The sequence below is a fragment of the Vicugna pacos genome, unplaced genomic scaffold, assembly GCF_048564905.1.
Source record: "Vicugna pacos unplaced genomic scaffold, VicPac4 scaffold_127, whole genome shotgun sequence".
NCBI lineage: Eukaryota > Metazoa > Chordata > Mammalia > Artiodactyla > Camelidae > Vicugna > Vicugna pacos.
Window position 1 is genome coordinate 438999 of NW_027328807.1, and position 25274 is coordinate 464272.

The 25274-nt window shown below is 44.1% G+C and overlaps 1 pseudogene; it reads right to left on the reverse strand.

The window, feature by feature from the left end:
• Window positions 1-10474: 10474 nt before the first annotated feature.
• LOC140695046 (trafficking protein particle complex subunit 9-like) overlaps window positions 10475-25274 on the reverse strand; it is a 114146-nt pseudogene continuing 99346 nt past the window's right edge.

Below are 25274 nucleotides of genomic sequence, written 5' to 3' on the forward strand. Positions count from 1 at the left end.
CTCCACTCCATACATATATATGGGGAGGTACAAGCTCCAACTCGGTTTTACAGTGAAAACGGCAGGCACTTCAAACCGGCACTAGGAAACAGACTGAGAAACCAGAGTAAGGGTTTCTCCTGCAACCCGTTCCCTTTGTGCTGGATGAACGAACGTCTCTCCACATGCTCAGTTCTGAGAGATAAGTGTGTGTGAAAGCCGTCCTTCACCTAGCTTGAAGGGAACACAAAGTTTCTTTTCAGTTGCCAACTCCACTCCATACATATATATGGGGAGGTACAAGCTCCAACTCGGTTTTACAGTGAAAACGGCAGGCACTTCAAACCGGCACTAGGAAACAGACTGAGAAACCAGAGTAAGGGTTTCTCCTGCAACCCGTTCCCTTTGTGCTGGATGAACGAACGTCTCTCCACATGCTCAGTTCTGAGAGATAATTGTGTGTGAAAGCCGTCCTTCACCTAGCTTGAAGGGAACACAAAGTTTCTTTTCAGTTGCCAACTCCACTCCATACATATATATGGGGAGGTACAAGCTCCAACTCGGTTTTACAGTGAAAACGGCAGGCACTTCAAACCGGCACTAGGAAACAGACTGAGAAACCAGAGTAATGGTTTCTCCTGCAACCCGTTCCCTTTGTGCTGGATGAACGAACGTCTCTCCACATGCTCAGTTCTGAGAGATAAGTGTGTGTGAAAGCCGTCCTTCACCTAGCTTGAAGGGAACACAAAGTTTCTTTTCAGTTGCCAACTCCACTCCATACATATATATGGGGAGGTACAAGCTCCAACTCGGTTTTACAGTGAAAACGGCAGGCACTTCAAACCGGCACTAGGAAACCGACTGAGAATCCAGAGTAAGGGTTTCTCCTGCAACCCTTTCCCTTTGTGCTGGATGAACGAACGTCTCTCCACATGCTCAGTTCTGAGAGATAAGTGTGTGTGAAAGCCGTCCTTCACCTAGCTTGAAGGGAACACAAAGTTTCTTTTCAGTTGCCAACTCCACTCCATACATATATATGGGGAGGTACAAGCTCCAACTCGGTTTTACAGTGAAAACGGCAGGCACTTCAAACCGGCACTAGGAAACCGACTGAGAAACCAGAGTAAGGGTTTCTCCTGCAACCCGTTCCCTTTGTGCTGGATGAACGAACGTCTCTCCACATGCTCAGTTCTGAGAGATAAGTGTGTGTGAAAGCCGTCCTTCACCTAGCTTGAAGGGAACACAAAGTTTCTTTTCAGTTGCCAACTCCACTCCATACATATATATGGGGAGGTACAAGCTCCAACTCGGTTTTACAGTGAAAACGGCAGGCACTTCAAACCGGCACTAGGAAACAGACTGAGAAACCAGAGTAAGGGTTTCTCCTGCAACCCGTTCCCTTTGTGCTGGATGAACGAACGTCTCTCCACATGCTCAGTTCTGAGAGATAAGTGTGTGTGAAAGCCGTCCTTCACCTAGCTTGAAGGGAACACAAAGTTTCTTTTCAGTTGCCAACTCCACTCCATACATATATATGGGGAGGTACAAGCTCCAACTCGGTTTTACAGTGAAAACGGATGGCACTTCAAACCGGCACTAGGAAACCGACTGAGAATCCAGAGTAAGGGTTTCTCCTGCAACCCGTTCCCTTTGTGCTGGATGAACGAACGTCTCTCCACATGCTCAGTTCTGAGAGATAAGTGTGTGTGAAAGCCGTCCTTCACCTAGCTTGAAGGGAACACAAAGTTTCTTTTCAGTTGCCAACTCCACTCCATACATATATATGGGGAGGTACAAGCTCCAACTCGGTTTTACAGTGAAAACGCCAGGCACTTCAAACCGGCACTAGGAAACAGACTGAGAAACCAGAGTAAGGGTTTCTCCTGCAACCCGTTCCCTTTGTGCTGGATGAACGAACGTCTCTCCACATGCTCAGTTCTGAGAGATAAGTGTGTGTGAAAGCCGTCCTTCAACTAGCTTGAAGGGAACACAAAGTTTCTTTTCAGTTGCCAACTCCACTCCATACATATATATGGGGAGGTACAAGCTCCAACTCGGTTTTACAGTGAAAACGGCAGGCACTTCAAACCGGCACTAGGAAACAGACTGAGAAACCAGAGTAAGGGTTTCTCCTGCAACCCGTTCCCTTTGTGCTGGATGAACGAACGTCTCTCCACATGCTCAGTTCTGAGAGATAAGTGTGTGTGAAAGCCGTCCTTCACCTAGCTTGAAGGGAACACAAAGTTTCTTTTCAGTTGCCAACTCCACTCCATACATATATATGGGGAGGTACAAGCTCCAACTCGGTTTTACAGTGAAAACGGCAGGCACTTCAAACCGGCACTAGGAAACAGACTGAGAAACCAGAGTAAGGGTTTCTCCTGCAACCCGTTCCCTTTGTGCTGGATGAACGAACGTCTCTCCACATGCTCAGTTCTGAGAGATAAGTGTGTGTGAAAGCCGTCCTTCACCTAGCTTGAAGGGAACACAAAGTTTCTTTTCAGTTGCCAACTCCACTCCATACATATATATGGGGAGGTACAAGCTCCAACTCGGTTTTACAGTGAAAACGGCAGGCACTTCAAACCGGCACTAGGAAACCGACTGAGAATCCAGAGTAAGGGTTTCTCCTGCAACCCGTTCCCTTTGTGCTGGATGAACGAACGTCTCTCCACATGCTCAGTTATGAGAGATAAGTGTGTGTGAAAGCCGTCCTTCACCTAGCTTGAAGGGAACACAAAGTTTCTTTTCAGTTGCCAACTCCACTCCATACATATATATGGGCAGGTACAAGCTCCAACTCGGTTTTACAGTGAAAACGGCAGGCACTTCAAACCGGCACTAGGAAACAGACTGAGAAACCAGAGTAAGGGTTTCTCCTGCAACCCGTTCCCTTTGTGCTGGATGAACGAACGTCTCTCCACATGCTCAGTTCTGAGAGATAAGTGTGTGTGAAAGCCGTCCTTCACCTAGCTTGAAGGGAACACAAAGTTTCTTTTCAGTTGCCAACTCCACTCCATACATATATATGGGGAGGTACAAGCTCCAACTCGGTTTTACAGTGAAAACGGCAGGCACTTCAAACCGGCACTAGGAAACAGACTGAGAAACCAGAGTAAGGGTTTCTCCTGCAACCCGTTCCCTTTGTGCTGGATGAACGAACGTCTCTCCACATGCTCAGTTCTGAGAGATAAGTGTGTGTGAAAGCCGTCCTTCACCTAGCTTGAAGGGAACACAAAGTTTCTTTTCAGTTGCCAACTCCACTCCATACATATATATGGGGAGGTACAAGCTCCAACTCGGTTTTACAGTGAAAACGGCAGGCACTTCAAACCGGCACTAGGAAACAGACTGAGAAACCAGAGTAAGGGTTTCTCCTGCAACCCGTTCCCTTTGTGCTGGATGAACGAACGTCTCTCCACATGCTCAGTTCTGAGAGATAATTGTGTGTGAAAGCCGTCCTTCACCTAGCTTGAAGGGAACACAAAGTTTCTTTTCAGTTGCCAACTCCACTCCATACATATATATGGGGAGGTACAAGCTCCAACTCGGTTTTACAGTGAAAACGGCAGGCACTTCAAACCGGCACTAGGAAACAGACTGAGAAACCAGAGTAAGGGTTTCTCCTGCAACCCGTTCCCTTTGTGCTGGATGAACGAACGTCTCTCCACATGCTCAGTTCTGAGAGATAAGTGTGTGTGAAAGCCGTCCTTCACCTAGCTTGAAGGGAACACAAAGTTTCTTTTCAGTTGCCAACTCCACTCCATACATATATATGGGGAGGTACAAGCTCCAACTCGGTTTTACAGTGAAAACGGCAGGCACTTCAAACCGGCACTAGGAAACCGACTGAGAAACCAGAGTAAGGGTTTCTCCTGCAACCCGTTCCCTTTGTGCTGGATGAACGAACGTCTCTCCACATGCTCAGTTCTGAGAGATAAGTGTGTGTGAAAGCCGTCCTTCACCTAGCTTGAAGGGAACACAAAGTTTCTTTTCAGTTGCCAACTCCACTCCATACATATATATGGGGAGGTACAAGCTCCAACTCGGTTTTACAGTGAAAACGGCAGGCACTTCAAACCGGCACTAGGAAACAGACTGAGAAACCAGAGTAAGGGTTTCTCCTGCAACCCGTTCCCTTTGTGCTGGATGAACGAACGTCTCTCCACATGCTCAGTTCTGAGAGATAAGTGTGTGTGAAAGCCGTCCTTCACCTAGCTTGAAGGGAACACAAAGTTTCTTTTCAGTTGCCAACTCCACTCCATACATATATATGGGGAGGTACAAGCTCCAACTCGGTTTTACAGTGAAAACGGATGGCACTTCAAACCGGCACTAGGAAACCGACTGAGAATCCAGAGTAAGGGTTTCTCCTGCAACCCGTTCCCTTTGTGCTGGATGAACGAACGTCTCTCCACATGCTCAGTTCTGAGAGATAAGTGTGTGTGAAAGCCGTCCTTCACCTAGCTTGAAGGGAACACAAAGTTTCTTTTCAGTTGCCAACTCCACTCCATACATATATATGGGGAGGTACAAGCTCCAACTCGGTTTTACAGTGAAAACGCCAGGCACTTCAAACCGGCACTAGGAAACAGACTGAGAAACCAGAGTAAGGGTTTCTCCTGCAACCCGTTCCCTTTGTGCTGGATGAACGAACGTCTCTCCACATGCTCAGTTCTGAGAGATAAGTGTGTGTGAAAGCCGTCCTTCAACTAGCTTGAAGGGAACACAAAGTTTCTTTTCAGTTGCCAACTCCACTCCATACATATATATGGGGAGGTACAAGCTCCAACTCGGTTTTACAGTGAAAACGGCAGGCACTTCAAACCGGCACTAGGAAACAGACTGAGAAACCAGAGTAAGGGTTTCTCCTGCAACCCGTTCCCTTTGTGCTGGATGAACGAACGTCTCTCCACATGCTCAGTTCTGAGAGATAAGTGTGTGTGAAAGCCGTCCTTCACCTAGCTTGAAGGGAACACAAAGTTTCTTTTCAGTTGCCAACTCCACTCCATACATATATATGGGGAGGTACAAGCTCCAACTCGGTTTTACAGTGAAAACGGCAGGCACTTCAAACCGGCACTAGGAAACAGACTGAGAAACCAGAGTAAGGGTTTCTCCTGCAACCCGTTCCCTTTGTGCTGGATGAACGAACGTCTCTCCACATGCTCAGTTCTGAGAGATAAGTGTGTGTGAAAGCCGTCCTTCACCTAGCTTGAAGGGAACACAAAGTTTCTTTTCAGTTGCCAACTCCACTCCATACATATATATGGGGAGGTACAAGCTCCAACTCGGTTTTACAGTGAAAACGGCAGGCACTTCAAACCGGCACTAGGAAACCGACTGAGAATCCAGAGTAAGGGTTTCTCCTGCAACCCGTTCCCTTTGTGCTGGATGAACGAACGTCTCTCCACATGCTCAGTTATGAGAGATAAGTGTGTGTGAAAGCCGTCCTTCACCTAGCTTGAAGGGAACACAAAGTTTCTTTTCAGTTGCCAACTCCACTCCATACATATATATGGGGAGGTACAAGCTCCAACTCGGTTTTACAGTGAAAACGGCAGGCACTTCAAACCGGCACTAGGAAACAGACTGAGAAACCAGAGTAAGGGTTTCTCCTGCAACCCGTTCCCTTTGTGCTGGATGAACGAACGTCTCTCCACATGCTCAGTTCTGAGAGATAAGTGTGTGTGAAAGCCGTCCTTCACCTAGCTTGAAGGGAACACAAAGTTTCTTTTCAGTTGCCAACTCCACTCCATACATATATATGGGGAGGTACAAGCTCCAACTCGGTTTTACAGTGAAAACGGCAGGCACTTCAAACCGGCACTAGGAAACAGACTGAGAAACCAGAGTAAGGGTTTCTCCTGCAACCCGTTCCCTTTGTGCTGGATGAACGAACGTCTCTCCACATGCTCAGTTCTGAGAGATAAGTGTGTGTGAAAGCCGTCCTTCACCTAGCTTGAAGGGAACACAAAGTTTCTTTTCAGTTGCCAACTCCACTCCATACATATATATGGGGAGGTACAAGCTCCAACTCGGTTTTACAGTGAAAACGGCAGGCACTTCAAACCGGCACTAGGAAACAGACTGAGAAACCAGAGTAAGGGTTTCTCCTGCAACCCGTTCCCTTTGTGCTGGATGAACGAACGTCTCTCCACATGCTCAGTTCTGAGAGATAATTGTGTGTGAAAGCCGTCCTTCACCTAGCTTGAAGGGAACACAAAGTTTCTTTTCAGTTGCCAACTCCACTCCATACATATATATGGGGAGGTACAAGCTCCAACTCGGTTTTACAGTGAAAACGGCAGGCACTTCAAACCGGCACTAGGAAACAGACTGAGAAACCAGAGTAAGGGTTTCTCCTGCAACCCGTTCCCTTTGTGCTGGATGAACGAACGTCTCTCCACATGCTCAGTTCTGAGAGATAAGTGTGTGTTAAAGCCGTCCTTCACCTAGCTTGAAGGGAACACAAAGTTTCTTTTCAGTTGCCAACTCCACTCCATACATATATATGGGGAGGTACAAGCTCCAACTCGGTTTTACAGTGAAAACGGCAGGCACTTCAAACCGGCACTAGGAAACAGACTGAGAACCACACACAAAGGGAACGGGTTGCAGGAGAATCCCTTACTCTGGATTCTCAGTCGGTTTCCTAGTGCCGGTTTGAAGTGCCTGCCGTTTTCACTGTAAAACCGAGTTGGAGCTTGTACCTCCCCATATATATGTATGGAGTGGAGTTGGCAACTGAAAAGAAACTTTGTGTTCCCTTCAAGCTAGGTGAAGGACGGCTTTCACACACACTTATCTCTCAGAACTGAGCATGTGGAGAGACGTTCGTTCATCCAGCACAAAGGGAACGGGTTGCAGGAGAAACCCTTACTCTGGTTTGTCAGTCTGTTTCCTAGTGCCGGTTTGAAGTGCCTGCCGTTTTCACTGTAAAACCGAGTTGGAGCTTGTACCTCCCCATATATATGTATGGAGTGGAGTTGGCAACTGAAAAGAAACTTTGTGTTCCCTTCAAGCTAGGTGAAGGACGGCTTTCACACACACTTATCTCTCAGAACTGAGCATGTGGAGAGACTTTCGTTCATCCAGCACAAAGGGAACGGGTTGCAGGAGAAACCCTTACTCTGGTTTCTCAGTCTGTTTCCTAGTGCCGGTTTGAAGTGCCTGCCGTTTTCACTGTAAAACCGAGTTGGAGCTTGTACCTCCCCTTATATATGTATGGAGTGGATTTGGCAACTGAAAAGAAACTTTGTGTTCCCTTCAAGCTAGGTGAAGGACGGCTTTCACACACACTTATCTCTCAGAACTGAGCATGTGGAGAGACGTTCGTTCATCCAGCACAAAGGGAACGGGTTGCAGGAGAAACCCTTACTCTGGTTTCTCAGTCTGTTTCTTAGTGCCGGTTTGAAGAGCCTGCCGTTTTCACTGTAAAACCGAGTTGGAGCTTGTACCTCCCCATATATATGTATGGAGTGGATTTGGCAACTGAAAAGAAACTTTGTGTTCCATTCAAGCTAGGTGAAGGACGGCTTTCACACACACTTATCTCTCAGAACTGAGCATGTGGAGAGACGTTCGTTCATCCAGCACAAAGGGAACGGTTTGCAGGGGAAACCCTTACTGTGGTTTCTCAGTCTGTTTCCTAGTGCCGGTTTGAAGTGCCTGCCGTTTTCACTGTAAAACCGAGTTGGAGCTTGTACCTCCCCATATATATGTATGGAGTGGAGTTGGCAACTGAAAAGAAACTTTGTGTTCCCTTCAAGCTAGGTGAAGGACGGCTTTCACACACACTTATCTCTCAGAACTGAGCATGTGGAGAGACGTTCGTTCATCCAGCACAAAGGGAACGGGTTGCAGGAAAAACCCTTACTGTGGTTTCTCAGTTTATTTCCTAGTGCCGGTTTGAATTTCCTTCGGTTTGCACTGTAAAACCGAGTTGGAGGTTGTTCCTCCCCATATTTATGTATGGACCATATGCCGACACAAAAGAAGAGATTGTAGTTAATATAAAGTGTCTGAAATCAATGTCCGGAAGACCTAGCTAAGTTTCCTAAATGTCCCATCTTAACTAACCACAGGAATGCCGCATCAAGAATGGGCCAAATAGCACCTTGTGAATTTTTTTTAATAAATAAATAATGATCCACTTCCTACCACCGGCAATTATGATAAGACTGAGTATAAGTTCTTACAACAAATAGTGTAGAAATCATAATTTCTACTTGATTCAAACCACTTCTTCTATAAAATTTGAATCTTTTTACTTCAGACGGATTTGTGCCATTTGACCTAGTGATAAAATTTTCAACTTGCTTTTATTAAAAATATTCACCATAGTGAGAGTTTATTATATCAACTATTCCTTTATGGGAAACCCTTGTGCCTTGTCACTCTGTTTCATAATATTTCCTGTGGAAAATTCAATCCTTCATTCAGGAAAATTCTGAGCAATATTTCTCATGGAAATCCGTCCTAAACTGCAACCCAAGAAATGAAATTGACTCTGAGCAGCCCGTGAAGCCGGCAGACACATGCAGTGCACTGTTGTGTTCCCGCCTCGTATTTCTGTAACCAGCAGGGAAATTTGTATCTCAAGAAATAGACATAAACAATTTTCAGGACCTGAGCACACAGTTTCCCTTTCAGGGTTTAGTGGGCTTCCATTTAATTCTATGAGAAATGTTTAAAACAACAGGACAACAGCTGAGATAGGGTTTAAAATAACTTTTATTTCAGTGAAAATAAAGCCAACTGACTGTTATCATTTTTACTTTATTTGATCTCACTCTCTTACTTTACCTTCCCAACCTCCTCCACAAAATGATGGTGAACATCCCCTCCTGGGTCAGAAATCTAAGTAGAAATTACCAATCACATTGAGGTGTGCTTTGTTGTTTTATTTTTCAAAACAACCAAGTTTCATTCATATGATTTAATAATTAAGATCAGAAACAAAGTCTACTCAATAAATGGTAGACAACACATGTCGTCATAGCTGCTCATCAGGTTTGGCCCCACGTTACACACTTTTACATGGACATGTGCCATGTGCTGTCATGGGAAACGTTGAGTGGGGACAGGGCCTCTGCTCTCACAGGGCACACAGCCTGGTGGGGCAGGCGGTGTTCAATCATTGCCCTTTTGTCTTTAATATACTTACAAATTATGGGAAATGCTATTTAAAAAGAACAAAATGAGTCACTGAAAGTGAAAAATACAAGGACATTATTTAGGCTGAGGGAAGACAGGGAATCTCTTTGAAGATCTGACACTCCACTGAGACCCAAAGGACAACTCTGGCACTGAAGGTGAAGGGCAGGGACACACTGATAAAGGGCTGAAATCCAGAATATAACAAAATTTCTTTACACTCAACAAGAAGGATGAATAACCTGATTAAAAAATGAGCAAAATGCCTGAACACACACCTCATCAAAGAAGAAATCTGGATGCCAAAGAAGCCTTTGGAAAGATGCTCCACAGCACCTGTCATCAAGGGGATGCAGACTGAAACAGCGAGATACCACTGCACACCTGTCAGAACTGCCAAAATGCAGAACACTGACAGCACCGAATGCTGGTGAGGATGTGGAGCACCAGAAATTATAATGCATTGTTGGTGGGAATGAAAAATGGCCCAGGTACTTTGGAAGACGGTCTGGCAATTTTTTACAGAGCTAGACGTAATTCTAACATATGATCCGGCAACTGTGCTCCTTGGTGTTTACTCGATGAAATGGAAACTTATGTTCACACACAAATCTGCATACAGATGTTAATAGCAGCTTTATTCATACTCAACAGGATTCAGAAGCAACTAAGCTCTTCTTCAGTAGGTGAATGGATAAATAAACTGTGGTCCCGCCAGAAAATGGACTATTATTTGGTGCTAAAATGAAATGAGTTATCAAGGAATGAAAAGACATGGAGGAACCTTAAATGCATATTACCAAGTGAAAGAAGCCAATCTGGGAAGTTTCAGCAACTGTCTGATTCCAACTGTATGGTGTTCTGGGAAAGGGAAAAACACAGAGACTGAAATATCAGTGGCTGCCAGAGGCTAGAGGGGAAAGAGCAATGAATGAGGTGCAGCACGGAGCATTTTAAGGTCACTAAGACACACGACTCTGTATGATGCTGTGATGGTGGATACATGTCATTGTACATCTGTCCAAACCCACAGAGTGCACAACACAATGTGTAAATCCTAGTGTCAACTATGGGCTATGGGTGATGATGACATGTCAGTGTAGGTTCACCCATTGTCACAAATGTACACTCTGGTGCAGGTGTCAATATTGAGGAGGCTGTGGGGGCAAACTGCAGTTCATACACCCAATCCAGCCCCAGCCACCGCTGTTAATAAAGCTCTATGGGTGTGTGGACTATCTGGCTGTTCTGGCATCTAAACAGTAGAGCTGAGCAGCTGCACCAGAGATCAGGAGGTTTTCAGACCCTGAAATATTTACCCCCAAGCCCTTGAAAGGAAAAGTCTGCTGAGCCCTGTTCTAAATGAATCAAGATTCACCCTGATGAGGCAGGACAGCAGGGCCCAAACCAGGCATGGTTAATGGGGCTGAAGCAATGTTTTAGTTCCAACACATTTGCTGAAGTCCTGCAAGTCCAGTGACAGACTGTAGCCAGGAAGCGTCTGCAGGAGGAGTCGGGAGCAGGCCTTCCCGCCAGGCTCCGGGATGCCGGGGGCCGCGTGCCGCACGGGGGCCACCCGCTTGAAGAAGGTGGACTTGCAGTGGAAGCCGATCAACTCGTAGAGCTCGGAGAGGATGCTGCACGGCTGAATTTTCTCCTCGGAACGCTGAAGCACAGGGAGAAAAGCAACAAGCATCTGAATGAAACACGTAAGTGAAAAAAGACCCATAAAAATGGTTTTCCCTTAAAACAGAGACCCGATGACACAGGAAGGAAGAGGAAGGCTGACTTAGTGCACTGATGGGACCGGATGCAGAAACGCAGGGAAGCAGCACTGTGCAGACACTCCAGACCCCCTCTGGGCCCCACCTCTCCGCATTCCACCTGTCCCTTTACTAGAAAAGCCCGTATTCCCTGAAATAGAGGAATCTGCTACCTAAACATGGGACACAGAGAAGGGAAAGAGGAAAAGGAAGGGAAAGTAAAGGAACAACAGTTCATCTAGACCCTAGGGTCTGGGCGGGACTTTCACCAAACACACAACTTCTCAAAGCACAGAGCGCACAGGGAGAGGCTGACAGAGTGATTGCGACTTCTGCTCCTAAAGCACCCAGCTACCTGTCAGCACACGCTGCGCCCATTACTGAATCATTACAATCATCTCAGAAACAACTACTACCCCGGCTCACAGGCAAGGAAATCTGAAACTCAGGGAGGAATTATTATCATCCTGGACAAAGTCCCACAGCCCAGTAGTCTCAGAGCCTCCGGCAGACCCTGGGCTAAAATGCTCCTCATCACCACGGGCCCTGAGACTCAGGCTGAGGCCACGTCAGGTCTGCACGGGCCCAGAGCACAGTCTGTGGGACAGGGAATGCTCCCACTCGAAGTGCCAGGTCAAGGCCCTCAGGAACTTGTGTAATGAAACCAAATCCCCAAACTCATTTCCAAACCACTGCCCTGTCCGGGAGGACTGCTCGGCACAACTGCGCTGTCACCTGTGCACAGGCTGAGCAAGGGGCCCAGACAGTGATGTGACATCCCAGTGGAAGTGGCTCGGAGACCACTTCATCACAGGACAGATTCTCCCGGCTTCCAACGTTAACTCTCCATTCCATTTCCAACTGGAAAGTAAGTTTAGACTTGTTTTCCTCTCTTAGAAACAAAGAGAGCGGTAACATCAGAGGGAAACTCAAGACAGAGGAAGAGTCTCCTGGTCATTTGCAAGGATAGGCCGGGGAGGGAACAGAGACAGGGATCAGAAAGACCCGTGTTCCAGTCCAAAGTCTGCACGTCACTCGCTTTGACAGTTTCCTTTTTAATACAGGTGATAAAATCTAATTATGATTTTTGGGAAAACTAAATGAAATAACGTATTCCACTAGCATAGGTGTAAAATCCTCCATGAGTGTTCCAGAAATGGACGTGATCGTGGTTAGTTACTGTCTGCCAATTCTTGTGTTCTCAGCTCACATCACCCAACCAGAGATGTGCGAGAGATTGCCTCACCAGCCAGCAGCCTTCTCCAACTTGGAAACTTACAGTGTCCGAAGAGCAGGCAGTGTTGGATGCTTTGCGGCACTCTGGAGGTAGCACTCCAGTGATGACTTTAAAAAGCTGGGGAGAATTTAGGGGACCATACAGTTCAAATACAGAGTACTCATTCCATGTCTACAAATATTCATCTCTAGCCATGATGAGTAAGAGAGGAAATACATATTCAAACATACATCATTTTCCCACATAAGTGCATCAAAACAATTTGGAAAGAGTGTAACTTTCTTCTCTAGATCACACAGCGGGGATTACAAGGTTTGTACTGACAGCCCTACTTGTAAATCATCTGCAAACGTAACTGGGTCCACTATCAGTCATCATAATTTGAAGGGAATGTTAGAAAAGAAAAAAGCCAAGCTAATACTCTCCAATCTTTTGTTTGGTTACGATGTCACAGAGGAGATGGACAGCTCAATAAGGAACCACTCTGCCGTGATCACGGAGCCGGGGAGCGGGATGTGCGGCAAGATGTATGACGCAGCCGCAACTGTGCCCATGATTCTAGGCAGGTACCCAAAGTCACCTTGACAAGGTGTGAAACGTTTATGCCCACGTCCTCATAACCTGACATGTATTAAGGAGAAATGGAAACTTATAAACGGCCAATACCCTTGGTGGATACACCGTCCAAAGAGCAAAGTCACAGTTTGACAACTGGCCATCCCGGTACCTTGGGATTCATTCTTGAAGAACCTTAAAAACCACTCCTCTGTCCTCAAGAAGTGCTGCCTACTAGTCCTATCTTTGGCTCATGGATACCACATGTTGAAGTGAACTTCAATGTCTGCACAGATTTGACTGTCTTTCTCCAGGTTCACTTGTCCATTCTGAAGAGGCCTGAGCTAAGTCCAAATTCCTTAAGATTAATTCCCTCCAGTGACAACTCAACGAGCCTGTAATTACAAGCCAACTGAACAGGACTGTCCTCAGCGAAAAATGTCACCAACCCTTCACTGCTTTCTTAAACTCCTCTCCTGGTTAATTGCAACATACTAACACCACCCTCCACCAAGTTCCCCAACTATGTCAAATAGAAAGTAAGGTCCATAAAAGAGGAGACAACTCCATAGTCACCTTTGAATTCCTAGCATAAAGTAATGTCAATAAATAGAACTATGATTATGGCTTCTTTCCTTTAAAACCTTTCTGGTTATTTAAATGAGACCATGGAAGGGAGGTGTTTGAGTCCAGTATCTTGATCCAGAAGACTCTGGAGGCCTTTTTCAGAATGGCTGTCCACTGATTCATTCAAAACACACCTTCTCTTTCCGGGAGGAGCTGTGATTTTCTGCCATGGGTTTGTGGTCACTCTCATGCCAGAACAGCTTTAAACTAAATCCTTATTTTGGATATGTTATTTTTCCCGCTTCCAAAAAATTTTACTTTCCTTACTTCCTTGCCTTGAGGAATGCTTTTATTCTTTTCTTTCTAATTCAACCTTTTATAAAGCAGGATTCTCAGGATGTGTTTGGCCTTATATAAGAACAGCCATCCAACTCCCAGTGTGAGAGGCCACAGGCTCACCTCCTGCCCTCCTGCCAGGGCAACTGAAACTCAGTTCAGGAGCCAACCGGCACCCCAGGGCTTCTAAGGCTCACGTATCTCCCAGAATCCCTGCTTTCTGGTTTGTCTTGGCTTCTGAGAATTTCCCCTCACTTTCTTGACAATTAGCTGTGCAGCTTGAAAGATGAGGAAGGAAGGTTTTATTTCTTAATCAGAATTTAAAGGAACTTATGTAATGAAGCTTTTCACGAGTTTCTAGAACCCTCCATTGCTGAGACAGAAAACACACAAGATATTTTCTAAATTTAGCTATCATGTGCATTTTTTCTTTGCTTTTGTTTTGTTAACTGCTAATAGACATTTTTTAATTAAAAAATAAAATAAGGTCCCAAATAAGATAGAAAATTGAAGGGGCAAACAAAATTAAAGAGCAAAGACAGAAAAATGATTAGTACTCTACAAAGTTAATAGAATAAATACACTATGGATCAGACCAGCAATTCTCAGTAACAGCTAATTGAAACCTGACCATGAGGTAAAACGTCTCTCCTGTCAGGAGATGACCAACAGAAAATAGAATTAAATCAACAACCTAAAATTCTAAGTCTGGCGAGGTATAGATGTCTACCAGCTAAGTGTGTCTTCTTCTGGAAAAGAGGGAGACTCACCAGCTCTTTTCTGTGGAGCCTGAGCCCAGGGGAGGACAGTGAAGTGTGTTCTGTAAGTACCCAATTAGCAAAGTGAGTGATGAATAAAGAGATGTGAGCTTTGATGAGAGATGATACTACTATTCACTTGTCCTGTAAAGTATGTCTTCGCGTTCAGAGATCAATATCTCAGCAGGAAAATGCACAGCCCGGGACCAGACCACTTCTGTGATTGTGACACTGCACTTAGATGTCTCAAGGGCACCTCCAACTCCACCTGCAAAGAGCTAACTTCACGGTGTTCCTCCCATAGCCATCCTGCCCAGGGCCCTTGGTCGGGGGCAAGGTCTCCCTGCCTCTCCCAGCTCAGGCCAATCACTCACAGATGTGACAAGACCCCTCCTTCAGGGGCAAATTTCCTCAGTCAACGAGATCCACCACCCACACCTGTCCTACCAGGTACTCACTGGCACTCCCTCAGCACTGACTCTGTGCTGGGGACCATGCTGCACACTGTGCACACGTTATCTCACTGGATCTACACAGCAGTCCTGGGAGTTCGGTACATCACTGCTTCTATTGATTAGATAAATTGTTTCACTTCCTTGGGTGTGTCATCCAAAGTGACACGGCTACTGAGCCACAAACCTGGGACTGAAAATCACTTGAAAATTGAACACTGCTACACCTCGCAGCCACCCTACTCTGACTCATCACATCACCTCCTGCCGAGCCTTCTAAATGTTTCTAAGCATTCTACAAGACAAAAGTGATCTACGAGAGCATCGCACTAGCCTACTTAAAATCTGTCAATGACGGTCCACTGCTCTTAGGAGAAAGCCCCACCGGGCCTGAGCACAGCCCAACGGCCCGGCATCCGCTTTCCCTGCGCGGCCGCGCCGCCTCACCCACCATGCAGCTCTACACGTGCAGCGTCCAGGACAGGGATGCTGACTCCGTACAACCCGGGGCTCGTCTCACTCAAACAATGATCACCCTCTTCAGTGGTTACCTTCTTCAATACTGAATCTCAGAAAAATATTTTCTCTGGATGAATCAATATCTTTTTCCTTACAACTTCCCATCATTGATAATGAGCTCCCCCCAAAAGAGAGAAGACCTAATCCTCAGTCTCCTTATCTGTAAAGTGCAAATAGCAGGGAAATATGAGAGGTTTTATTAGAAGTAATATTCATGTGAGGCTGAGGGACAATTCCCAACATACAGTAAGTACTCAATATGTGCTTACTTAATATTAATAAGAATAGATTACATTCCAGCAACCTTAAATCAATGCTTTATGGCTTTGTCTAAAAGACTACCGACAAACTGTTGGACGAACTGTTTTGAGCAGATCAGCACAAGTGTACTGGGCGAGGTAAGCGCTGACTCCAGTTACAGCTGCAACCAACCAGCACTACGGGGCGGGAGCAGTTTGCTCAAACTCTTACATGTTGCTTGAGCATTTAGTTGTAGTTATTGAATAAAGACAGGTATTATTTACTCAAAGCTCCTGAAACATAAATCTTCAAAGATTGATGCAAATTATGTTTCAAGTACAACACTCTCACTAGAAATTACTTGAAAATTATAGTCTTAGCTCCTCCGCACATCAAAACAGCATTTTCCTAATGTATCTGACTATGTACTCTGAAAGGATTGTTTAAAAGAAATTAAGATGAAGCCATCCTGAATAAGATCTCAGTATCATCTACACAAACCCCACCCAAAGGTCTCATTTCTCACTTCCACATAGGTGTTCAGATGGCTTAAGCTGGGTCTTGGTTTCTTATGACACGGGGGTGGGAAGAATTGTGGATAGATCAATGTAGCAAATATAAACCTAGTGTATTTGCTATGTAGGAATCCTAGAAATAAATAAATTGATATATATAGTCCCACCCTTATGAAGCTAAGCCGTTCCATTTACAACTGCATAAAAAATAAAATGAGAGATACATTTAACAAAAGTTTACAAGATTTGTACATTGAATATTTTGAAGTATCACCAAAAAAATTTTAAAATATCTTCATATATGGAAGGCATCCCATGATCATGCAATGGTAGAAAATATTGTTAAAAATGTTAAGACTTCCCAAAGTAATCTACATATTTAATGGAATCCCTATCAAAATTCCAGCTGACTTCTTTGCAAAAATTGAAAAACTGATCCCAAAATTCATATTGAAAGCAAGGGACCCAGGTCAGCCAAAACAATCTTGAAAAAGAAGAGCAAATTTGGAGGACTCACTCAAAGGTTACAGCAAATCTATAGCACTCAAGTCATTATGCTTCTGTCATAAGTTTGGATGCAGAAATCTATGAGACACAATAAAAAATCCTGGGGGGAAACTTACATTTACAGTCAGTTTTCCAGAAATGTGCCAACAACACTCCATTGAAAGTATAGTCTATCCAACAAATGGAGCAGAGACACCTGGGTATCTGAAGGCAAAAGAATGAATCTGGAATCTGGACCCCGTATTTTATATAACAAATATTAATTCAAAATGGATCACAGACAGAAACGTAAAAACTAAATATATGAACTTTCTTAAAGAAGACATAGTATGAATCTTTGTGGTCATAGGATAGGCTATGGCTTCCTAGATACAATACCAAGAGCACAAGTGATAAAACAAAATAGATAAAATGGACTTCATCAAATTAAAATCATTTGTTACAAAGGACAACATCAAGAGTGTGAAATGAAAGGGGAAAGGGGTAGCTCAAATGATAGAGTGCGTGCTAAGGAAGAAAAACAAAATGAATAAATCTAATTACCTCCCCTATAAAGAAATTGTTTTAATGTTTAAAAAAATTAAAGTGAAATGACAATCTGCAGAATAGGAGAAAAATCTTGCAAAGCATATATCTAATAAGAGACTAGTATCCAGGATATAAAACAAATGCTTACAACTGAACAATACAAAGAAAATCGACCCAATTTTTTAATTTGCCAAGGATTTAAATAGATACACAATTGGCCAATAAGCATCTGAAAAGATGGTCAGCATCACTAGCGAAATCAAAATCAAAATGAGATCTCATTTTAAACTCACTAGGATGGTTATAATCAAAACATGGACAATAACAAGTGTCAATCAGGAGGCAGAGAAATGGATACCCTCAATATGCAGCCGTTGGAAAGGGGCAATGGTGCAGCTTCTTTGGAAGAGCCCGATGTTTCCTCAAAAGGTTAGAGTTATGTGGCTGAGCAATTCCACTCCTACATGTAGAGTCATCCTTCAGTGTCCTCGGGGGGTTGGTTTCAGGAACCCCCACCCTGGATACCATAATCCAAGGATGATCAAGTCCCTTTGCAATCAGCCATCTGGATCCATGAAGTGGAAACTACAGATATGGTGGGCCAACTGTACAGCCAACAGAATGGAAATGTATTCTCACAAAAACTTGCACATCAATATTCATAGCAGTATCATTCAGAGTAGCTAAAAGTCACTAAAAATATCCATCCATCAATGAATGGATAAACAAAATTACCAAGAATAGTCCCACAAACTTTTGGTAATTGAATCTTTGACAAAGGAGGTGAGAACATACAATTGAGCAAAGACAGCCTCTTCAGCAAATGGTGCAGGGAAAACTGCACAGCTGCATGTAAATCAATGAAGTTAGACTACCCCCTCACAACATACAAAAAAATGAATTCAAAATGGCTTAAAGACTAAAAATTGTAGACAAGACACTATAAACCTCTTAGAAGAAGACATAGGCAAAACATCTGACATATATCTCAACAATATTTTCCAAGAGCAGTCTACTATAGCAATAGAAATACAAGCAAAAATATACAAGTGGGTTCTAATTAAACTTACAAGCTTTTGCACAGAAAAGAAAACAAAAATTAAAGCAAAAAGACAACCTATGGAGTGGGAGAAAATAGTTGCATTAAATGAAAGTGACAAGGGCTTAATTCCCAGAATATGTAAACAGCTTTTACACTTGATAAAAAAGAAAAACAAACAATTCAATCCAAAAATGGGCAGAAGACCTAAAGAAACATTTCTCCAATGAAGACATACAAATGGCCAATAGGCACATGAAAAAATGCTCAATATCATTATCAGAGAAATGCAAATCAAAACTGCAAACAAGTATCACCTTTCACCAGTCAGAATAGCCATCATTCAGAAGTTCATAGACACTAAATGCTGGAGAGGCTGTGGAGAATTGGGAACACTCCTACACTGTGGTGGGAATGCAGTTTGGTGGAGCCATTGTGGAAAACTGTATAGAGGTTCCTCAAAAGACAAAACCTTGGGGGCCCAGATGACACAGCAATCCCACTCCAGGGCATATATCCGAAAGGAAACGTAATTCAAAAAGACAGTTTCACCCCAATGTTCACAGCAGCATTATTTACAATATCAAGACATGGAAACAACCTAAATGTCCACTGACAGACGACTGGATAAAGAGGTTGTAGTATATATGTCCAATAGACTACTATTCAGCAATAAAATAATAATAAAATAATGCCATTTGCAGCAATATGAATGGACCAGGAGAATGACATTCTAAGTGAAATAAGCCAGAAAGAGAAAGAAAAATACCATATGAGATCGCTCACATGTGGAATCTAAAACAAAAAAAAAAAAAAAAACAAAGGAACAAAAAGATAAACTTATCTACAGAACAGAAACAGACACAGAGACATAGAAACCAAACTATGGTTACCAGAGGGGAGAGGGTGTGGAATGAATAAATTGGGAGTTCAAGATTTGCAGATGCTGAGTATGTATACAATAAACAGCAAGTATATACTGTATAGCACAGGAGAATATATTTAATAACTTATAGTAACTTATGTTTAAAAAGAATATGAAAATGAATGCAGGTATGTTCCTATTTAACTGAAGTTTTGTGCTGTACACAAGAAACTGATGCAACACTATAAACTGACTAGACTTCAATGAAAATATTTTTAAATAGACCAAAAACGAAAAAAAAGGAAAAGGATATTATCAAACAAAAAGAATAATGTACTGATTCAGGCTACAATATGAATGAACTTTGAAAATTTATGCTAAAATAAGCCCGTCACAAAAGGGCAAATAGTGCCCTTTAAGGTGAACTGTATCTAAGCATTTATTGTACTACTCCTGTAAATTTTCCGGAGTTTTGAAGTCTATCAATACCAAAATAAAATGTATTATTCATTAAAAACTTAAAACCCTTCCTCACAGGAGGGCTTTAATTATTAAATGCAGAAAAGCATGTAAAACTCTTGGAACAACAATTTTCACGTCCACACACAGTCACTGCTGTCACTGCCACTCAGAGTGTGGTGCCAGCGCTGATGAGATCTGCCTCCACTCGCTCCCCTGCAGAAAGGAGTGAAGGCCTGAGCTCTGACAGGCAGGGTGAGCGTGAACCTGAGTCATACACAGCCAAGTTCCAGACTCTGCGTTACCCAACTTTCTTATACAAACTGCAACATGTAATGTAAACACTCTAGAGGGATGTATCTTACAACACAGGGAATACAGACAATGTTTTACAGTAACTATAAATGGAGCATCTATTGTACACCTGAAACATATATTTTAAATCAGCTATGTCTTTATAAAAAATTAAAAAATAATTTAAAAATGTTATCCCTTTAATATTCAATTTGGTTTTTAATTAACTACTAAACAGCTTAGAATATATAAAAGCATTTAAGTGTGATGTTTGTTTACATATTTATTTACTTCAGCCTCCTGCTAAAAGAGAAATTAAACAATTTTTTAAACACAGCTTAACAACCATAACAACAAAAAGGCAAAACTGAGAGTGAAGAGAAAATGGAGATTCAATACTTAAATGAAACCAGGGGGAGGTAAACTCATAAAAATGGATTCCATGAAGTCAGGGCAAGTGTTAAAGGCCGACTAGAAATTCAGCTGTAAGATTCTTGGCAGCTAAAGCAAAAAGAAAAAGATGATGGGGCAGGTGGTAGAGCATGTGCTTAGTGTGAACAGGGTCCTGGGTTCAAGCCCCAGGGCCTCCACTAACAGATAAATATACCTAATTACCTACCCCCCAAAAGAGCCCCAAAGAAAAGAAAAAGAGAAATTTCTTTCCAAAAAAATCCTGATATTAAATTTGGATTAAATACTTTAAAAATAAAAGGAAAATAGAAAAGATGAGTGACACTGTGAACAAAAACCCCAGCTGGGCTAACAAGCTAAGTCACAAATCTAAGTGTGATAAGTGTCGGTTTACTGATCTAAGTTTTGCTGGGCTAACTCGTAAATCTGAAGTTCAGTGTCAGTTTACTGGGCTAACAAGCTAACTCGTAAATCCAAGGTCAACAATTGTCAGTAACGTGATCTGTTCCAAATTGATAAGCTTCAGTGTACTGATTCCTTGCTTTTTGTTGTTCGAGCCTTATTGGCTAAAAGCCCCATACTTGTAATTAACCCTATAAAACCTCATGTGCACGTCTTGGATGTGCTCAGGGCTTGGGAACAGAAGCCCCTCTGAGCCCGCTGGCATAATAAATCTCAGTACTCCCACCCTCTGAGTGCTGCTTATTTCTTGGCTGGCCTGTTGTTTCCGTAACAACACAAGCGATAATGCCCGTGAGATAAATCTGCAATGGCTGCTGGCAGGTCCCCATGTCTCATGTGGGAAAATCTGAAACATATTTCTCACCACTCAGAGTCATCCTCAGCCCACCCCACATCTCCCGCTGTTAAATGCAGGAACACACGCAGGGCCCGGCCTTTGCTCTCTCTGTGTCATCACAGTGAGACAGGATGGAAGGGGGCAGAGCAAGCCATTCAAGAAAGACCACAGCAATTAACATCAAAATGGTGGAGAATTCAACCCCCAATAGGTCTTGAGGCTCAGGATGAAGAGATTTAACTTCTAGTAGATCCTGAGCTTCATTATACACCCATTGTAATAGTAACATGGTGAATAACACGGCCCCAGGCACCATGGCCGTCACAAGGCTAGCCACAAAAGGTCAAAGGGTGGAAAATGGCCAACTCCCTGGAATCCCAGCCCCTTGCCCTAAGGCTGGTCCTTCTACTTATTAGCATATGAAACCACGAAGCCCAAGAAAAGGAGCAACACAGAGCCACATCCCAGGAACCCCTCTCTCTACCTCTTCGGAGAAGGCCCACACTATTTCTGTGGAGTGTGTGCCTACTTTTAATCTGAGCATCAAACCCCCATACTTCGTGACGTTTCTCATGCCTGTCAATGTATCTCTCTGAATAAATCTACCTTTACTCAACACTGGCTTGTTCTTGAATTCTTTACTGCATGAAGCCAAGGAACAAAATCTGGTGGGGCACATCCCAGGGGCTCAACGGAAGCCTGGGACACAGCCCTTCTCATGACCCACATATTTTTTCTTGTATCAACAGGACTGGGATGTGAAGTGAGGTCTGAGGCCCCAGCTAAGGGACAGAAGCAGCCTCCAGGTCTCCAATTGGTGGGCAGCCTCTCCCCCATCAGGGGCCATGGGGTCTGCCTGGTTCTCTGTGTTTTTTTGTTGTGCTGACTCCCCAGTCAGAGAGATTTCTCCTTAGGCCTGGCTCCACAAAACCCTTCTCTCCAAAATACAAGCACATCATGTCACAATCCTCTTGTTCAACCATGAATTGTTCAGCCAACTGTTTCCTTCCCCAGTTAAGTACCTAAATGTCCTCCCTGCCATCCCACCACTTCTTTCTTTTTGAGAACTCTGCACTCCCCACACACCATCCTGAACGCAGGTGCCTTGCTGGCTGGGACCGAGATGTTTCAGTCTCAAACATCCTGAGTCCTTTCTCTTTCCACTTGCTAACTTAAAAAGGCCTTCCTGTGTCTCCCACCGCTCTGATTCTGAACGTCAAAAAATGCTCAGGTTACATTCACTCTGTGAATACCTCCCAGGTTTTGGCTAGGTTTCCTTCCCAAGATCTTCATTAAGGAGCTGCATCAAGAAGTTTAAAGGGGCTATTCTTACATTTGAGTGGAGGAGCCTGCAAGAAATTTAAATGGCTTTGAAGAGAGAGTTAACCAGGGACAGAGAGGTCGCAGGTCCTAGTCAACAGTGTCATGAGGCAAAATGTTCTTCAAAGGCTCAGAGTGGCTTCTGAACACGGAGTCGGCAGGGAGGAGGTGACAGGCAGTGAGTGGGGTGAGAGACACAGGGTACGGTCCCCCAGCAGGGGAAGAATTGGTTATTTTCTAGTTTTCCAATTTCTTACTACCTTTTTCTCTTATTGCCACATACCATTTCCTACGAATTAAGCATATCAATGTCAGTCATTTGGGCCACTTGGGAGAAGCTGCACGATGCCATTCACAGGGCTGGGACATGACAGCCACACCAGTCTAGGTTGAAAGACCAGTGGGGGTATTTCCATGGTAATCACGGGCATGCAGCAAACTCCCCAGCTTCAATGACCTCCTCTCAAAGTTGGCGCCAATAAAACTACCAAGCAAAATGCGTGATGATTCTGGCCAACATCTGTTTATTAGTTAAGTGCCTGTGACACCTGCCACTTAATAGGGAATGAGTACGATCAACGAGGCCCTGTCTACCTGGCCACACGCGCCCTGCCTTCCTGCCTTGGTGCAGCAGCACAGCTTGTTTAGCTGAGATGAGCGCCCCCAGAGCAGCCCCGATGGGAAAGCTCCCAGCTCTGCACGGCCAGATGTGTTCCTTTCCTTCTCAGAGCTGATCACAATTTGCTGTCGTCTGTTTTTATGTTTATCCCTTTTGTAACTGCCTCTCCTCCGGAGATTTTGCTCAAGCAGCACAGGACCAGGTGTGTCTTGTGGCCTGCCGGATATTCTGGGCTGGGAAACAGCCGAGCCCACATCTGGCTCTGGTGCTGAACGGAGAGAGCAGAAGGCCCAGGAGCCCATGCTGAACCGAGGCCCCTGCACACAAAATTATGGTCTGACTTTGGGCAAATTACACAGTCTTTTTTACCCTGAGATTCCTCATCTGTCCATAAAAATAACTGCCCATGGCACACAGAGTTACAAGTATTAAAGGAAATCACCAAATTCACAAAGTAGCCAAGGGGCTACCAGTGCATCCTAAACAGACACATGCTGCCTTTAAGGCTCTGACACACACCAAGCGTGGTGGTCGAACAAAGTGTACACTGCTAAGTGTCAGTGTGTTAAGTGCTTCATGTGTGCTATAATAATCTTCAGAACTTACAACAAGCCCAGGAAGTAACGAATATTATCATGCCCATTTCACAGACTCACCATCAGTTTAAGAGAGGTTACATTCAAGTCCAAGGCGCTATGGTGAGTAAATGGCGATTTCAACCTGAATATGGGCCCAGGCCTGGGCTCCATCTCTGTCCCATCCACCTGACCACTGCCTATGAATTCCACCTGTCCAATACCCAAGTTGAAGCCAGCCAGCTCTTAAATGCAATGTGTGTCACCGTTTGTCAATGTTGGTTCATTACCATAAACAGTTCTCAGAAAGCACTTCAGAAAGGAAAGTTGGACTCACATACCTGCCCACAAAGAAGAAGAATTCTGCCTTGCCTTCTCCTGTAACGTGCAGAAACCCTTCCCATTCACCACCGAATCCTTTTGTATGCTTCCTCCGTGTTCATGTTTACACATGGCTTATTAAAGTAGAAGTTACCTGCAGTAATTCCATCTCGGTTCCATTCCAAGCTTCCAGATTATCCATAATCAGGGTAATACCATAATTTTCTGTGAATGAAAACACTACAAATTGAATGAAAATATTGCAACCATGTCACTAAACAAAGAATGCTGAAAACAAGTCATCAGCGGCTGCCGCCACCCCCCAGTGAAGACAGGCCTGCAGCCATTCACAACGGTGCCCTCTGAGCAGACTCAGAATAAGAAAGGACAGATTACTGGCCCTAGATAGCTAGGTGCTTGTCTAAAGTATATATTCAGTCAGCCCAAATGTTGGCTTCCTCCCATATATTGAAAAGCATTAAATTCATGAACTTGAGATACCTGGCTTTCTTTAGATAACAAGCAATGTTTTATTGTCCTGACTACCTGGTCTTTGTTGTAAAGCTCCTATATAATCCTAGCTTCTCCCCTACTCTTGCGAGCAGTCCCTCAGAGTGTTCTGAGAGGCGGTCATCCTGGCTCGAGTCCTTCTGACAAATAAAACATAACTCTTAATATTCAGGCTGCACGTTTATTTCAATCAAGTCCCAGAATAGACACAACTCATCAATTGTGTAATGGGACACACTGGATCAGGAACCAAAAGAGTGTAGTAGTCCCTAAGAACTACGGCTCCCTCTTTCTTCCTGTCATTATACAATCCCACCAGAACTCATTACTTTGCTGTCTGCTCCTCTGGCAACCAAACTCAGAGAAGAGTCAACTCAGCAGAGCGTCCTGCTGGGGAGAACCCCTGCAGCAGCACTGCAGGCTGCCTGCCCTCCCGCACGCTCTGACGACTGCTAGTGTCCTCCGTGGAAACCAGGCCAACAGAGCTGTTCCCTACAGCTACAAAGTCCCAAATATTAAATAAAACCTTTCATTTTATACTATATGTTACATATATACCCATCTGTGAAAACAGCTTTGCCAGAAGCCCAAATCTTCAACATTAATCTGCAAAGGCAAATCAGGTCCCCAAGGGAAAACAAGTCTTAAGACGATGCTAAGACCTCCAAAGTCCTCTCCACGACCATAAACCAAACTGCCTGTAGGTCTGCAGCTGCAGGAGGCTACATGTCTGCTTTTAAAGCAACCCCTTCCTGCCCTCGGGTGCTACAATGCCCTTCTACGCCCTCCCATCTCAGGGTAAGAGCACCCACTGCAGAAACTTGCAGGGCAGCACTGACAGGACTGGACAATGAGGATCAGAGCTAAACTAAGCCTTCTGATGACACGAGTTGTCACTCTGTCACTTTACAGATGAAGATATATATAGAGAGAGGTGGGGTGTTATT